The sequence below is a fragment of the Sturnira hondurensis genome, unplaced genomic scaffold (genome assembly GCF_014824575.4).
Source record: "Sturnira hondurensis isolate 20B ecotype Veracruz unplaced genomic scaffold, ASM1482457v3 Scaffold0019216, whole genome shotgun sequence".
Taxonomy (NCBI): Eukaryota; Metazoa; Chordata; class Mammalia; order Chiroptera; family Phyllostomidae; genus Sturnira; species Sturnira hondurensis.
Genome location: NW_028091847.1, coordinates 9,264,383 through 9,281,557, shown reverse-complemented (window position 1 = coordinate 9,281,557; position 17,175 = coordinate 9,264,383). Strand labels below are relative to the sequence as shown.

The window sequence follows — 17,175 nt, the reverse complement described above, 5'->3', positions numbered from 1 at the left end:
CCCGGTTGGCTTTGCAAAGTCAAAACAAGATTCATTACCCTGGGGCCAGGAGCAGGGAGATACATGCCTGACCCTGCAGACCTGCCCCATATGTCATGGGCCTGTCAGAAATCTCCCAGAATTCCCTTTATTATCTAAAGGTCGCCACCCGGGCAGTGCTGAGAGAGCCCAGGGTATAAACTAAACTACAAGAGCAATCAATTTCAAGCAGCTGCCTTCCCTACCACCCTGCCCCCTTCCCTTTCCATGGGCTCTGCTCTCTTCAACCCCCTGTAGAGGACAGCCAGAGAGAAGGGGCGCCCTGCCATGGCCATTTCACCCTTGGGGCAGAAAGAATTTCTGCAGGTTAGGAGCAGTGGACCCCGGGAAGGAGCCTGCTCTGAGTACTACAGAGGGCTCAGAAAAGTCACCCCACTTCTTCCCTGACTCTGTGCTGGACCCTACTTAAGCCATCTTGGGAAGGGGTTGCTATTGGGAGGCATGATGGGATTTAAAGAACAGAAAAATGAATTCTCAGGCTCCCTCACAATCAGGCAAAAGAATAAAAGTGGGGGTATTCAGCTCTGCTAAGTCAAGTCCAACTTCATGCCAGGAGAGCTCATAGGGCCATGAGATGCATAATAACAGCGATTTTCATGTGTCTATATAACAAAAATAATAAATAAAACGGGGCAGCTATTATTAACCACCTGCTACACGGTGCACTGTGCTAGATTCTCTGCATATGCAAGAAAAATATTGTGATCATCTTGCAAGGTGAGCATTACTCTCCCCACGACACAGATAGGAAAGCAGAGTCTCAGGAAGGTTGACAATCGGACCAGTATCGTTCCTCCTGAACACAAACCCTCCCGGTGCCCGTGCTGTCTGTCCCCGGTATTCCACATGGCTCTGATATTCAGCATTTATTTTTCAACCAAACCCTCTCGTCTCTGGTCTGGAAAGACTCACTAGAATGTTAAGTAAGACTTGGCAAGTGTGTTATTTTAAAGGTCAAAACTGGAGGCTCCCATATTGGTAATGGAGTAGGGCTGGGAGGGTAGGCAGTATGGGCTGAGTTATGTGTTACAAGGTGGAATCCAAGGGTGTTTCAAGGCAAGAGGGTTGCTAGCTGGCAGTCACCTTTCAGAAAAATTCCCAGTGACCTTTGCAAGGATCCTGGAGATGCATCTCCTGCCTCCTCACTTGTCCTTACTATCCACGGCAGAGCCAGGGAGTCTGAAGCAGAACCGGCGGGAGAGCAGACCACAGGGTAGAAAGTGCCCAACTAAATCGTTAAATAAATTACAGTTACTCCACATAATGGCATATTATGCTGCCATTAACCACCCTAATGTTTTCAAAGAATAATGACACAGCTTCAATTCACAAGCAGTGGGAGGTTAAGGGAGGAAAATACAGGGGGGAGGGGAGGAAAATTCAAACCAAACATCAGGCATTCATCTCAGCTCTCAGGCAGTGGACCAGCCCCAAACCTCACTTACTTTTCCTGAAGCTCTCCCTGTCTTTCTCCTCTTGAAGAAAAGTTGTAATGACCTCCAGGAGTCCCCAGGTGAGAACACTTCCTGTTTCCCTTACAATCCCTGTGCTGTTCTGCTTCCAGTGGCTCCCACGGCCCATCACTGAAACAATCTAGGGACAAGGAGCACAACCCATCATGCTGTTCATCCTCTCATCAGGGAAAGTGGCTGTTAGTGCCAAAGCAAGGTACATCTTTTAACACTGTCCAATTCCAGAAGTCGGGGTTCTCCAAAGTTCAAAAGAGTGGGCCTCTTGATCAGCGAGTCTGGTGTTGCCTCCCTGAAAATGGGCCATGTAAGACTGTCACAGGGATGTTCGGCTGAGAGACACCCTGATGAAAGCCATTGGCAGCTGTAGATTTCCTGCCACATGGGCCCGGACTGCTTCATTCCTTGTGCCTCAGATCCCTTTGTCTGCCTTTGGCAGGCCAGGGTGCACATGGCCAGAGTGTGATATCTACCCAGGGAAACACCTTCTGTAGCCCAGATAGATTCCAGGATGGACTGCTAAACACCCAGGTTCACGTCCTTCCCAAACTAGCTGGCTCTCCTGTCTTTGTCCGGCTTCCCTTTCTCTCTCTCCCAGTCCCAACACACCGGCTCATTTGTTGAGTCCCCAGAACACCCTGCACAACTTCACCTCTGTGGTCCCCTCTCTGGAACATCTATCTTCACCTTCTGCTTTGCCTACTCAACCCAACCCGTTCTTCAAAGCCTCCTGAAGTCTCTAGAACCTCCCTGCTTCCAATCACCCACCTCTCCTTCAAAGTCAATTAGAAACTGCAGTTTTACCATATGCTGCATTGCAGTGTGTGCTCTCATATGTTATGTGACAGTGTCCTAGCCCCCCCCCCCATTAAATCAGAAGCTCTTAGAGGGCAGGGACTAGCCCAGTGCTTTTCAGTCTGTGGAACCATGGAAAGCCAAAAAGGGAGACAGGGATATTCACTGCATGATCTGAACTACTAGCCTGACCTAAGACACGATTTGAATGACCACACTCAGCTCAGTGATTTGTCATAACTGATCTTTTGGCATTCCTCTTGAATCCACTGGGTAGAGAGCGATATCATTGGCTCGGTGGATGAAGTGGAAAGATGGATGGAGAAGAATAGGAAGATATCAGCTCTGCCTTTAAGGAATGCCCAATGCAGCCAAGGTTTGTGTGGGAAAAGTTTTGGCCAGAGAGCTCCAAAGCCACAAATCATATAACATAATAGATCACCTAAAAGTACATAATAATAAATGGTCAACTAATAACATGAAGTGATCACGAGCAGAGTGGGAAAGGGTGAGATTTCCCAGAAAGGTTTCAGAACAGGGCTTGTCTACAATGAGGTCAGACTCACTGTGGTGCATGTACCCAGGCATCAGGTGCACAGGAAAGACTAAGAACTTGGGAGACAGACCTGGGCTTAATCTTGCTCCATCACTTAGGTTAATGACCTTGATCATGCTTTTTAACCTTTCAGAACCTGTTTTCTCAACTATAAAAGGACACCTCACAGGGTTGAGGCGAGAATCAACAAGACAATGGGTGTGAAAGTGTTTCTGTAAACTCTACAGCTCAGAATAAACACCAATTACTCACGTTTCTGTTTTCTGGGGGAAACACTGTACAAGGGCATCATCTCCTTGGTAGTCACAGCTGCCCTGTATGATGGCAACAAAGGCTGAGCCAGTTTCAGCCAGGTGAGGGGTGAGTCTGTGTTACCACGTTCCCCAACTCCCAGCCCCTAGGAAAGACCAAGAAGGCACTGGGTGCAGCTGGTCCCTAGTAGCCACTCTCCCCAGTCCCTTTGGCCCCACACTGCCCAGATTACTACCCACCAACTCTCACAGCCTTGAGAGTGATTGAACAAATGGCCGCTTCTCCTGCTCTTGGTGGTTCGCCCAGCAACCCTGGGCTGCAAAGAAGGAGAGGAAAGCGTTCCCATAGGAAGAAGAGATGCTGAAAAGTTTCACAGGCTAGAGATCCACATCCCTTGGACTCTACCCATACTGGTCTGGCCAGCATGTTGGAAGAAATTACTCGCCTTTATCTTTCCCTGCTTCTCCTTCTCTCCTGTGCTTTCCCGAACTGACAGCCAAGACTCTGAATAAAAAGCTGTAACTCCTTTTTTTATGAGGAAGCTTTTTAAGCAGGCTGTGTCCCTACCCTGTGCCTTCCCACCTTCAGTGTCTATTATTTGTCTCTCTTTGTCTGAAACTTTGAGCTCTTGCAGAAAGATCCTCAGCTGTCAGACAGCCTCTCTTAAGTAACAGGGGAGCTCACAGTCCCACACTCTAGCAGGGGAAGTGCTGGGGAGCTGGATAAAAGGGACATGCACAGACTGTGAAGCGGTTGGCCTTCTGGGCACAAGGGCAGAAGTCTGTCCACGTAAGGGACTTGTCTGTGCCAAGATGCATGCCCACTCCACTCAACTGGGGGACACTTAACACCTGGGTGGCACCAGCCCCTGGGTGAGCATGCAGAGAAGAAACTTTTGAGACCCGTGAGGCCCTATCGCCTCCAAATGTCTAGGACCCCAGCCCCACTGCGGAGGGAAAGTGAAGGGAGCAATTATCTGCGGCTGACACGGGGAGAAGAATGTGCTGGAGGGAGTGCAGGGGGGAGGCAGGCAGGCCAGTGCAGCACGGAGACCTGGGGCAGAGAGATGAAAAGAACTTCCTGAGTGAGAATCTGGCTCTGTGATGAATGGGGTGTGAGAGAGGAGTCTGGAAAGGGGTAAACAGCCAGGAGGGACGCAGGAGGGAGGGGGGCTGAGGAGAAAGAATGCTGAGGTCAAAGAGCAAAGCAAATGCTCCTGGCATGATTGAATCAAGATCCGGCATGCTGCACACGCAGATGGGACGGGATGGGTGCTCATGTGCACCCAGACATGCGGGCCCGGCCCCCTCCCCTCCCCCTGGCAAGGTGTGAGCAAGTCAGCTTTGCTCCCAGACCCATTCCTTGCTCCCTGCAAAACTTCTCCTGTGATGGTTTGTTGTGAGGTCCCAGGGGGCCCCACGGTAATATAAACTAGCATTTGTGCAGCGACTAAGTTTTACTGCTCACTAAGAATTTCATGTCTGTTACCTCATCAATGTAGCCCTCACGCAAGCCTGTGAGGGACAGATTAGCATCAGCATCACCATTTCACAGGTGGGAAGCCTTGGGTGTATTGGAGGTGAAGTATTTTGTCAAAGGTACCACATGTGGAACTAGACTTGGATGTAGGCTACTGGAGTCAGATGTGTCACCCCACTTCTCTGCAGCCTGGGACTACAGGCGCCACCACTTGACATGCCCAAGGAGAGCTCACTTACTCCAGGGACTCCTCTCGGCCTCCAGGAAGCAATGCTGCCCACACTCAGGGCTATGCTAGTAACACTCTTTGGGAACGGGGCGGGATATTAGGAGCTCAACCCAGAGTCGAGTCCTTAGGGACCCCTGTGAAAGAGGAAAAGGCCTGGTGCTGGAAGCTTGTGGCCAGCCACCAACTGCCGTCTGGCTCCCATCCAGACCTGGCTAGTGGGAAGGAGGGTGGGGAGGGGCTGAGGACTGGAGCTGGCCCCCAGCATGGCCCTGGTGGTGGCAGATGGAAAGAGTCCAGAAGCAGGACTTTGTAGGCAGAGAGGCTGGGGTGCTGAAGTCCCTTCCCTAACTAACCTGCTGTTTTCTGTGGGGCAGAAAACTAGCTGCCCACTGCTCCCCTGAAGACCATTTCCATAGTCCCTGCAGCTGATCCCGGAGCACAGGCAGCTCCTACTGCCATCTCTCTCCCCCACTCATATTCTCCCAGCTACCCTGGCCCTGCTGCTCTTCAATTTCCAACCCTGGCAGATCACTGATTAATTCAAGGCTGTTTAATAACCCTTCTATTTCAATGAAACAAGCTGTCTTGTTTTCTTTATTTTTAACACCGACTTTCGACTTGCGTTTCTTTGCTAAGCATCTTACTGTCATTTAAATTTCTCTGTCTCCAACCAAGCCGATAATAGACTGGAGTGAGCAGCTGCTTCCATCCCGTTTATGACAATGATTAGAAGTTAGAGCTGTGTAGAGAGCTGACCAAGCCTCAGTTCAGAGGGGTCTGCCCTGCTTGTTGAGGGAGTGCTCATTCTAACGTGATGAGGAGAATTCCAGCTCCAGGGGAGACCAGGGCTTACTCTGGCCTAACCTTCCTGGCACCCTGCTCCTCGGGGACGGGTGGGGGTGAAGGTGTGAGAGCCAGCTCTAGTTACCCTGGAATTAAGGCCAGCAGCCGAGAACCCGACACTCTCAACTTCCCTTCTCAACTTTTTCTGCCTTGAATTTCCTGAGGAGCCAACAGGGAGACTCACGGTTAGAAGATGTGGAGGTGGGTGGTGATCTCAGCCATCACCCACACACCTTTTGGCGCCTCATAGGGATCCCTTCTGGAGACCTGATCGACAGCTTCCCACCTCTGCCTGAATTCTCCAAATGACTGTGGATGAAGCTCCTTCCCTTCCCTGATGGCCCTTTCCAGGGCTGGGTGGCTCTAGCTAATTTCTCTTCTGTCCTGCATACTCCTATTTAACCTGTGTGACAGTTACTTGTGTGCAGACCCTTCCTTCCCTGGCACACTGTGAGCTCCTCAAGACCCAGCACAGTGATTTGCCTCCCTCCCTTAATACTTGGCGCATAGTGAACATTCAATAAACATCTGTTCAATCACATAAAACAACATCAAAAACATCTCCTTGCAAGCAATGTGTCCATCTACCTGGGCAGGCTCCTGGTGAAGTTTCCCATTTTCCTCTACCGGGACCGGTGTTCTGCCTCTTCCTGCCCTCAGGTCAGAAATGGCTGCTTCCACAGGAGGCAGGCCCCTCCTCTTTCTCCTAGGCCCCCAGGGACTACACAGCTGTTGGTAAGCTTGGCTAAAGAAGCTGGGGGTACAGGTGGCAGCCAATCAGATGACCTGGACTAGGCTGTCTGCATCCCAATGCCCCCCTAATTCCCACTGGGTTGGTTGTGGCTGCCTGAGAATGCACCCAGGTGCGGGGTGCCCAAACCCTGGCTGGCCCAACTCTCCCCAGCAGCCTCCCAGCCGGCAGTCTGCAGACAGCTGCTGGGGTCATTGTCTCACCCTCTTCAAGTGTGAATGCTGAGTCTATAGAGACCGAAACACAAACAGTGCCCACAGCGCCTCTTGGGAAAGGAGCAGCGGCTTGGCCTTGCTAGAGCCATTGACTGTGCAAATAGCAAGGCTTTCTGTGCATGGGGGAAAGCTGGTTGGGGCTATTTAAGAGGGGGCCCTCCCTACACCACACTGCCCAGCGCCGTGGAGAGGCAGTTGGTGTGTACTAAGGGCCAGCAGCCTGGCAGAGAAGGGGAGAGGTCCCTTCTCCGGGAATACCACTTCACTGTGAGGTGCCTGCCTGCTCAAACAGGAGAGGTCTCTGGGCATGAGTTCAGGGAATGAGAGCCTGGAAAGAGAAGGTGGCTGAGTGGTCAGATCAAGAGTGTGTGCTGAGCTAGGCTGAGGCAAAGGAGCCTGCCTAAAAGGAGAGCAGTGCCTGGCCTCTCGCGGTGTGACGCAGGGCAATCTGCTTCCCCAGGGTGGACCTGGGTTTCACATCTATGATGTGGGCCTGGGAAGAAGCTGTGCTGAAATGCACCGAAACACTTTCCCCAAGTATCCTACACCGACCACCTGTTCCTTTGTAATTTAAACTGTTTTCTTAATAATATCTTAGAAGAGAAAATGAGGGCACCTTGTCTCGCTCATTCTCCACAGCTGATGCTGAGATGGTACTCTTGAACACACAGGGCTCTCTCCTCTGAGAGATGCCCTCCCGGGCTCTGCACTTCTAACCAGGGATAGATAGGGCTCTTGTGTTTCAGCTGAGAGGGTGGTGGGAGCTTCTTGGGCTAGCAGAAGACAGCTGATATGGCTCCCAGACCTCCTGCTACGTTCTGACGGATAGCTAGAGCTGACCGAGGATCTCATCTCTGAGCCCCAGGGTCTAGCTTGGGCTCTGGGATCCGGCTCTTGCTAAAAATTTTCATGCCATGTCTACCTCGTCCATACCCATGCTCTGAGGGGCTCTGTCTGCAGAAAAATGTAGGCCTGCTGCAGGCAGGCAGGCAGGCCCATGATACCGGCCCCTTCCCCTGCTATGGGAGGCTGACTCCCAGGAAAACACCACTTTCCCAGTTCTCTGACAGTACCATTCATCCCACTCTTAGACTAGAAGGCACTGGGGTCTAAAAGTGGGGTGAGCCAGGCTAACGGATTCAGAATTCAAATCCCTGCCTCCTGGTCAAGTGCTAACAATGAGCCGTGCACCAGTTGCCTCCCTCTGTTTCCAGTTTCCACTCAGTCACAGCCTTTTATCTATTTTTGTAGATGAAAACCTCTAGCACACACATCTTTAAATAAAGCCTTATTTTTCTCACAAAGTTCCAAACAAATTCAGGGAGAGAGAAGAAAAATGTCCCTGGCTTGGCTTTATTCCTGCTCTCAATTTTAGAATAGATGTGCAGGTTTGCAACAATTGTCCTTTCTCCAAATCCCCCCACCATCTCACTATGCCCGGCTCCAGACACAAAGGCAAGTGAGGGCCCTTGGGGAGACCTGAAAAGCAGTCATTCCCACCATACGAATGGAGAAACTGAGGTGCTGGGTGAAGGAGCCAGCTCTCCTAGGGCCTTATGGCTCTGTCTTGTCTCCCTCCTGGGACCAGGGAGCAAATGGCGGGAAGGTGAGAAATCTTTCAGGAGAAGGAAGGGCGTAAGTGTGAAGGTAGGCCCTTTGTCCTGGTACTTTAGGACCCTGTTCTGACACTCTTCCTGGCCATCTGTTCCGATGCTCTTGGTGGGACTGGGACACAAACTTCCAGCCCCAGGGTGAGGGTGTGGCTTCCCAGCTTCACAGGCTGGTGGTCTGATGATCGTTTTCTCAAAGCGTCTCACAGCTGGGTCCGGAGCCCAGAAAGCTGACTGGCTTCACCCTGGGGGCTGCTCATAGTGGGGCAGCAGACTTGAAGTTTCCTAATTAACTGGCTAAAACTCAGGGGGTGTTTGCCTAACAGAAACATTAGTGGTGTGTTTTTTAACTCCACAGAGAGTCAGGGACGTGTCAGGATGGTCTAGGCAGCTGGGTGGGAGTGACTGGCAGTCTTGTCAGGGGACTGGGAAAATTTGACCACCTCTCTCTCCTGGAAACATCACTGCCCACCATCACCACTGGGGAGCAGGGACCACCAGGGAGAGTTCCCTGATGCAGAGGAGGGCTTTCCTGGGGTGAGGACAAGCAAGGAGCTGGGGCTTTCTGTCTAGCTTTGAGCTGGGATCCCACGGACAACCTGCAAGTTCAGAAAACAGGCTCTTCTCCCTTGGGTGTCTTTGTTAGTCAGGAGAAAGTCCGGGAAGCTTTGGGAGCAGCCCGGGGAGGTGGAGGTCACAGGTCAACTTAATATTTACCCAGCCCAGGGAGGCCTTTGGCTTTTATGCAGCAGGAAAAGTGCTTCAAAGCAGCAACATCCCCTCCTGCCACTTGTCTGTCCCTGTCCTCCTGCCTTTCAGGGCAGGCCTGGCAGTTTTACGAACCCTTTCCTCTCCTGAACTTTCCATCCTCTCTGCCTTAAAGGGAGATGCCCTGGGCCGTGCAGCCTAATCAGAGAGGGTCAATGACTTGCCCACAGTTGCAGAACGATTACAACCCCTGGGCTCCCCTGGCACTCTGAGCCTGGCCTCTGCGTCTCTTGTTTACTCTGTGAGTGAGTCACCCATCCTGCGGATGGAGGTGAGGGCGCTGCTGGGTTATGGCTTTTCACCCGAAGCCCCCATTGCAGCCACCAGAGCAGGGAGTAGAAACTGAGGGGTGGGAAGCAAACCCTAGGGGGTCCTGATTTCTGCCTTGAGGGTGGGTGAAGGTCATAAACTACTCTTTAGAAATATATGTGTGTGTATGTGTGTGTGTATCTCCACATATTTCTTGAAAGCATAGACTTTTAGGGGTTTCCAAGGCTTTCTAAAGCCCCAGCATGGCCCCTGGTTCTGTCCATCCCAGGACAGGGACCTCCCCCACCCCAGACTCTTCCAGGAGCAAGGACAACGCTACCTCCCATCATCAGGTTAGAGGTAATTTACAAACTGAGCTGAAGCCTGCCTCCTCTGGAACTCCCTCTACGAAGCCTCCTGTGCCTTCTTGCTGCACAGAAGCTTTGAGTGGTTCCTTCGCCGGGCTTCGGGCAGCGGGAAGCCGGTGGAGACGGCAGCTGACATGCGCTCTGCTGCTCAGCCGCTCAGCCAAAGGGTAGGGCAAAACCTGATTTTCTCTCTGGTGGGATGCACTTAATGTGTCCACTCAGATAAGAGAGGGCGAATTAACAGCAGGATCCTGGACACCAGCGTGTGAATACAGATGAGTAACAACATTTCCTGATGAACCACACTGCCAACTCCAGGGACCGGAAAGGGATGCGATTTACATAGAATACAATGTGAAACTCTAGGGAGAGGGGACTGGGGATCTCGGTGTAGGAGGCTGACTAACAGAAAACAAACCCAGTGTTGGCAGTTTACAATCTGTGGAGGAGAATGAGGGGTAGCCCAGGAGCTTAGAGGCAGAGGAATGAGCGAGGTTAGTCATTTTCTAGAGGAAACTGTGACGTTCTCAGGCACCTGAGTCTGTCTCCTGGCCTCTTTATCAGCACTACAAGTATTTGGCTCATCTCCAAGGCGCCTTCCATGGCCTGGAGCAAAAGCTTCCAGAAGCTTCCATGTTTTCACTTCCTGAGTCCCCAGCCCACTCGTAACTCCACTCTGCCTATACAAAGGTTCTTTGGGGGCATTTGGCTCATTCACTTCTCCCTCCCCCTTAGGACACTGTACATTTCTTGGAGGTTGAACCTATTACTTTCGCATTGTGTCCCAGGTGCTCGTACATCCTTAGCACTACATAAATGATCAAGTCCTATACGTTTAAACTGAAATGGACTGCAATTCCTGCTTCAGTGTCTTCACTGCAAGGACAAGCAGTGCAGCGTAGATCTCAAACGTGAGGGTTAAAGTTGGAGGGGATGTTCATTTCCTCTGTCCCTCTATCTCCAGACTACAGCCGGAAGGGAGACTGTTTAAATACGAAACGGGAAAGCCCAGGAGTTTAATTCCCTGGACAGTGCGGACAGCACAGGAGTGCCTCCGTCAGAGCCTCTGAGGTCTCTCAAAGCTTCAGACAGAACGTGTGTTGGGTGGGGCTGGTGGGGGGGAGTTGGTGCAGAGGAGACAAGTTCATTCAGGGGCTAATCACTCTGAGCCCCAGGACCCTCCCCCTCTTCCTTCTCCAAGGCAGTTGAACTTTCCAAGGGCAACTCGGCTGCCTTTTATCTCTCATACCAAAAGTAATTCTAGCTAAGGAAAAGCAGGATTAAACTTTCATAACGCGGTACATTTATCTTGTTTTCCTTTTCTCCCTCCTGCCCCCACCCGGCCTCGACCCCAGGTAAATTTGAGCCAAAGTGGAGCCAATATTAAATATCAGGAGTTGGTTGGTATCAGACCCAAGGAGATGCTACTTTCCGGCCCTCTGCCGGCCCCGCAACTTCAATATTTTTCCATGCCCCCTTAGACCGTTATTATCTCCTCAGATGAGAAGAGTGTCTGGACTCTGCTCTCTCTCCGTATTGTCCTCTGCTGAAATGAAAACGGGAATTATAATTCAGAGAAAGGCTCCCACGGAGAAAAGGAAGACAAAGATTAAATCGGGCGACACAACTTTGCCTTCAGTTCCTGAAAGGTCTTTTTAAAACAGTCTCATCAGGAGCAGTTTGGCCACCACCTGGGGGGCGGGCTGGGGGGGGGGCGGGTTTCGTCTCAAGTCCTCCTGTAGGGAGTTGGGAGGAGGGGAGGCACGCGAAGGTGCCTTGGGGATGGGCCAAAGACTCGTATTGCTAATAAAGCGAGACCTCTTGGCGGGCCAGCCGGCAGAGTGGACTGCCTGCTAACTTGAGAAGGCATCCCTCTCCCTGCCTCACATCCCAGAGGCGGCCTGTCGGGACAGGCCTGTCCCTGAGCGGCTCACCACCCTGGGGAACCCTGCTTAATGCTGCAGGCGCCTTTCCGCTCTCCTGCAATCAGACAGGGGCCCAGAGGTCCCGCTGGCAATAGGACTCTACCACTTGTGGTCTCTGGGCAGTGACAGCTGGTAGTTTCTGATATATCTCATCTATTTTTTTCTTGTCTTAAAAAAAAAAAGGCACAAAAACCACTGTTTAGAGCCAAGTCTGGTTTTCAGGAGCCCCCTCTAGTGGAGATAACCTGCTACTTCAGTTTTCCAGTTCAGCCCAGAGGGAACCTCCCTTGCTTACCTGGGAAAATTGGTAAAAGCCCCCTTCTGCTGGGAAGGATCTTTTCCACTTGCTTTCTGTTTTAGCTCTTGGCTCTTTCTGCCTTGTTCACAGTGTTCAGTCTCTCTGCCTTTACCTCCCCTTTCTGTCACCCTGCTCCTCCCCGTTTATCTGTGGCTGTTTCTACATCATGACTTGGGTCTTTCCGCGTGTGCCCTGGCTACGGCATCTTGGTCTGCATCTTTGGTTCATCTGCCATTTTTTTCCCTCTGAAGTTCAGGATATCAGGTCTGATGAGCTGGCAATGCTTCGACAAGGCCTTTTTGATAGAGTGGCCTAATCTCAGAAGGCCAAAAGAGGGACCCATGGGCCAGAGCCACAGTGAGAAACGCTCGGGGAACTGAGTGTTCCTGGAGGAGAATGAGACTTTGGCAAAAACTCCCTTCCCCGCCGCCATTCCCCAAGCCAACCTGGGTGTCCTGGGGGGATGCGTATGTTTGAAGTGGTCTAGAACCGGACCTTGGAGTTCCTGTGCTGGAGTCCAGGGTGAAACGGGCTCCAGTCCTCCCTCCTGCCCTGCCTGCTCCCTGGCCCCTGACACGTACCCTGCCATGAAGACAACTGGCAACGCCAGGGTGAAGGGGCAGCCGGCAGGGGGTGGCGAGAGGGTGCCAGGGCCAGGGAAGAGGGAGGAAAAAGGGTCAGTGTGAGCCAGGACTGCACCCCGGGGCTGAAGCTGGCAAGGGGAGACAGAATGAACACCCTCCTGGGGCAAGAGAGACACACAGGAAACACTCGCTGGTCCTCTAGGTTTCAAGAGATAGCCTCGTCCCAGCGAGGATGTGACCAGGGCAGGGCAGGGGGTTAATGGTTAACCAACTGTGAGAGCAGGGAACTTTTGTGCTGCTCAGGCCTAAGCCTTTTCTTTCCGTCCCCCCTTACTCCTCTGCTTTATTTACACTCTTACCCAGTAGGGACCCTGCTCCCGACAAAGAACTTTCTCACCTCTGTTTCTGCCCTCCGTTCCAGATGGAATAGTGTAGAGCTAGATAAAGAAGTCCCATATGCCCCATGCCAGGGAATGCCCCCCCCCCCAGTGCCCAAGAGAAGGGGGGGTCTCCATTCTGACTACCCATCCCCCGCCTTGGGACCAGCTGTTTGACCCTGGGAAGAACTGCCTTTCTGTCCGTCTCCATGGGGCTCACCTTTAGAAATGACCAAAAAAGAAGTGGACACACACCCGCCCTCATTTACTCTAATCGGGCATGAAATCTTTGTAACTAAGTGAAAAAACTGTTTCCCAGAAGGGAATCGGTTCCATTCATCATTGTTTGAACTGAGCATATGTGCAGGGGGGAAACGGAATATTCCCATATAATGAATTCATAGCAGACTGCCCCTGGGTGAGGGTGGTAGTGATGGGGGGGGATTGCACATCAGCTGTATAACTACAGCACCCCAAAGCTTGTTTCTGCGTTTCCTTGTGGCCAGTCCTGAATTATTTGTAGTTAACAGACTGTAACACAATGCTCCAGTCTCCTTATGATCAGAATGGGGGTGGAGTGGGGGTGGAGGTGAGGGGCTTGGCTCAGAGTTCCTTGCCTTTCTCTTTGCTGTGATGGACAGCAGTATATTGGGCCCCAGTCTGTGTGTCGGGGGACAGCTGTGTGGCAACACTGAGAGACAGCTGGGGGTCGGGGGGGGTGTTGTTGCTGGAGACAGGAATAGCCTCTCCCACCCCAAACCCTCTATCTTGGGGAGGCAGCCATGGAAAAGGAGGCAGGAGAGGGACTATAAAACCCCCAAACAGTGACAATTCCAGAACCATAAATATTTCATCGTACCTGAACAGGCGGGTTCAGGCTGTTGCCAGCTGCTGCCCTGTATATTTAACTATGTCACTGGTTTCCCGTCCCGCTCGTGTGTGTTTTCTTGTAATATGCCCATGAAATAAAGATTAACAGAATCATCAGAAGTGTTTGTAGATGGAAAAGAGGCCTAAGAGAGAAGTCGCTGTTCTTGGAGGGTTTTCTTTTCAACCTCATTTTGAGCATAAACTCCACTAAAATGGGTGGTGAACTTTTACATTTCCCACATCTGTGACTTTTGATGGTCAAGAGGTTGGAGGGTGAATGTCCTCTGGTGCTTTGGGGACAGGGGTAGGTGTTCAGGCCAGCTGTGACAGGGGCCACCAAGCTTGTAATGACATGTGTTTTTCCCAGGCAATGGACATGCAGCACTACCATTTACTCTTCACTTAGATCTGGGCTGAACGGCCAGCCAGCCTCCTGCCCCGCTCCAGTCCAGGCTGCAAGAAACCTTGGTTCTTATGTCCTGTCAAAGGAGAGGACCAAGTGGGACTCTCTTGCCGCAGTTGGGGTCCCTGGACAGACGAGACTTTCTGGAACTTTGCCAGGTCAGACCTTGCTGCTCCTCAGCACTACCTCCACGGCACATTGTTCCAAATGCCATCACCATTTAAGTGCGTTGGGAGCCAATCTGCCCCATCCTAATACAATTTGCAGAGGACAGTGAGGGCGCTGAGAGGGCAGTCTGCACTGCTCTCCCTTTATCAGTGGGACCCTGAAGAGGGTCAGCTGGGGTAGGAGGGCAGTGAATGAAAGGAACACTGGCAACGAGGGCAAGTTCCAGGATGAGGAAGGGTTGGGGTGAAAGACAGAGATGCCAGGTCAAAGAAGTGAATAGAAAAGCAGCCTGGCTAGGGTAGCTTCACAGAGGCACTGTCAGTTTCCTAGGTTGCCTCCCCTGTCTCCTCACTCCTTTACCCCTAACCCCCAGGCCAAGGAGACATCACAGGCAATTAGTTCAAAGGATGCTTTTGTGAGGTGAAGGGGGAAGTTCTCTCTTCTGGCCAAGAGGTCAGACACAGGAAAAAGGGCTGCTGGCAACTCCAGGAGCTTTCTTGGATGAGCGCACAAAACTCATGCATTTCGATCAGGAAGAGCTGCATTCGTCCAGCCAGAGCTACCTCTTCCCGCTGCTCTCTCACTCCGTTGAAGGCCCCAGAATCCACAGTCTGCCCAGAGGGAAGAGGGAAGTTTCAAGGTCTGAGAAAGAAGCCCACGGGGCAGGAGTGGCTGGGGTGGGCTTGCCATCCTGCCAGGAGGGGAGAGGTGAAGCTGACTCTGCTCCCTAAATGTCCAGCCCAGAGCAGATGCTCAGAAACCTCCTTCAATGTGCTGGGAACACAAGGAAGAGAATGAATGGGTCCCCAAATGTCTGCAGGTTCCTATAAGCTGCTGAGCCCCGCCCCCAGCGCTTCAAGCTCCAGCTGGCAGCCCCAGTCCCTCAGACTGTTGTGCCCTGGGTCTCTTGCACAGCCACTGCTGGTGTGTCACTAGATCCCCACAGGAGGCCTGCCCCATATTTCCAATGCCCACCTCAGGGGGCTCTCATTCCAGACTCTTAACTGACCTAGAACCCCAAATCTTTTACCTTCCCCCTATTATCTCTATCCCTCTGAACCCGAGTTGGAACAGGCAGCTCCTCCGAGGGCAAGGGTCATGCCAAATCCGTAGACATTCCTCTGGGATCTGAAATGACAGCTCTGGTGCCTCTCTCTCTGGCCAGCCAGCCCCATGATTAATGTTTAGAGACGACCTGTAGGATGGGTCAAAAGGGCTGGAATTTTCTAAGATCCCCACATCACTTGTGGGGTGGGGCAAGAAGGGGCCCACAGAGGGAGCCTCTTGTGTCCTGAGCAAGCTTCCACTTCAGTTCCCACCCCTCTCCTGCTGCTCAAAACCTGCTGCACACAACCGGCTGTGGTGACCAAGGGGACGGACAGAGGAGGTAGGGAGCGCCTTGGACCGGCTCCCCAGCCTGTGGAACCCGCGCATTATTCCTCTTCTACTCCTGAGTTCCGGGGATCCCAAGAAATAGCCAGTGGCCACCAGCGACTCCGGTACTGGAGGGAACGCCCCCAAACCGAGCTCTGGCCACAGTGGCCCTAGGCTCTTTTGCTCGTGCCATAGACGCCCGCGTTGGGCTCTAGCTCTCCGGACAGCCCCGCCGCTCAAAGGCTCTCCAAAGCCGCAGAGCTCCGGCAGGTGCGCGGGGGAGGCGCGCCGCCGAGCGTCGCCGCCAGTGGCAGCCAGTGGCATGGAAGCGGGTGGCGGGCGGGGAAGCCCGGTTGGGCAGGGGCTCCGAGTCCGCCCGTGAAAGTGGCCGAGCCCGCGCGAGGACTCGCCGCTCGCAGCCGAGCCCGGGAATCAGGGGCCAGGACCCCGGAGAGGAGCCTGGGAGCCGGAGGAGCTGCGGCGGGGAGTGCGGGTGTCTGGGGAGAGGGCGGAGGGAGCCGGCGACCAGAGCGCAGCTTACCCAGCTCCGAGACGTCCGTCTGTCCTCGTGTCTTCGGTCCGTCAGCCTCGGCCGCCGGCTGCCGAGGGCGGCGCGCTGCCCTTCTCGCGGCCCACAGCTCGCAATTACGGGGAGAACCACATCCACATGGAGTCGAAATTCATTAAAATCCACGTCAAGCCACCAGCCACTTATCTGTATTCCTAAAGTGGCCCCTCGGTCTCCCGTCCGCGCGCCCCTCTGTCCCTATCGCCCCGCAGCAGCCCCACTGGGCGCTTGTCGCCGGCTCGCGGGGGGATCTAGGAGGCACTGAGGGGGCGTAAGGGGGTGGCTGGCGGTGTCTCTCCTGGGGAAGCAGCAGAGCCCCGGCTGTCTTCAGATTTTTCCAGCGCGACTTTCCGGGCTCCTCTGACATCAGCAATCTCGGCGCTTCCTTCCCTTCTCTCTGCCGGTTCGCTCACAGTCCCATTTCCTCCAGGAACCGGGCTTTCTCAATCTATGGGGAGGTCTGCTGCTCGAGGTTTGCTCGCGCTCCGCAGCTCGAGGGAGCTCCCTTCCGATAGCTCGTCCTCTCGGCCAAAGAATTCCCAGCAACTGTGCCCAGCCGCCCTCCCGCTCCAGACTGACGCCGCTCCTCCCCGCAGCTCCGACTCCCGCGGTGGCGGCCGTAGCCAGGCTCTCCACGCCGGCCTCCCTCCCTATATTACCAGGCAGCTCATTATCATAGAGGCCGCGCGCCTTAACCCCCTCCCTGCCGGGCGCGCCCGCCGCGTAGGGGCCGCGCCCGCAGCTGGCACCGCCCGCCGCCGCCAGCCCCCTGTCCCCTCCCCCGCCTTCCCTGACTTCCTCCTTCGCCAGCTGTCAACAAAGAAGAAGCACGTTTAGCTTCGGGTGGCCGCCCCCCTGCCCTCCCCACGCCCAGCGCAGCCTGGACCCACCGGCCACCTTAAGTGGCAAGGGGGCACGAAAATCTTCTGGGGCCTGGGAATTCGGGTGCAGGCCTGGCCAGCCCAGATGGCTTAGCCTGGGTGCG

General features: G+C 53.4%; 1 protein-coding gene across 2 annotated transcripts in view; it reads right to left on the bottom strand.

Moving 5' to 3' along the window:
- Window positions 1-16,863, bottom strand: part of PLXNA2 (plexin A2) — a 209,399-nt gene extending 192,536 nt beyond the window's left edge. Inside the window, exon 1 of one of the 2 annotated variants that reach the window (XM_037070965.1) lies at window positions 16,164-16,863. The gene's annotated coding sequence lies outside the window, so the exon portion shown is untranslated. The remainder of the gene's footprint in view (window positions 1-16,163) is intronic. The other variant, XM_037070964.1, reaches the window with a different exon arrangement.
- Between the last annotated feature and the right edge of the window lie 312 nt (window positions 16,864-17,175).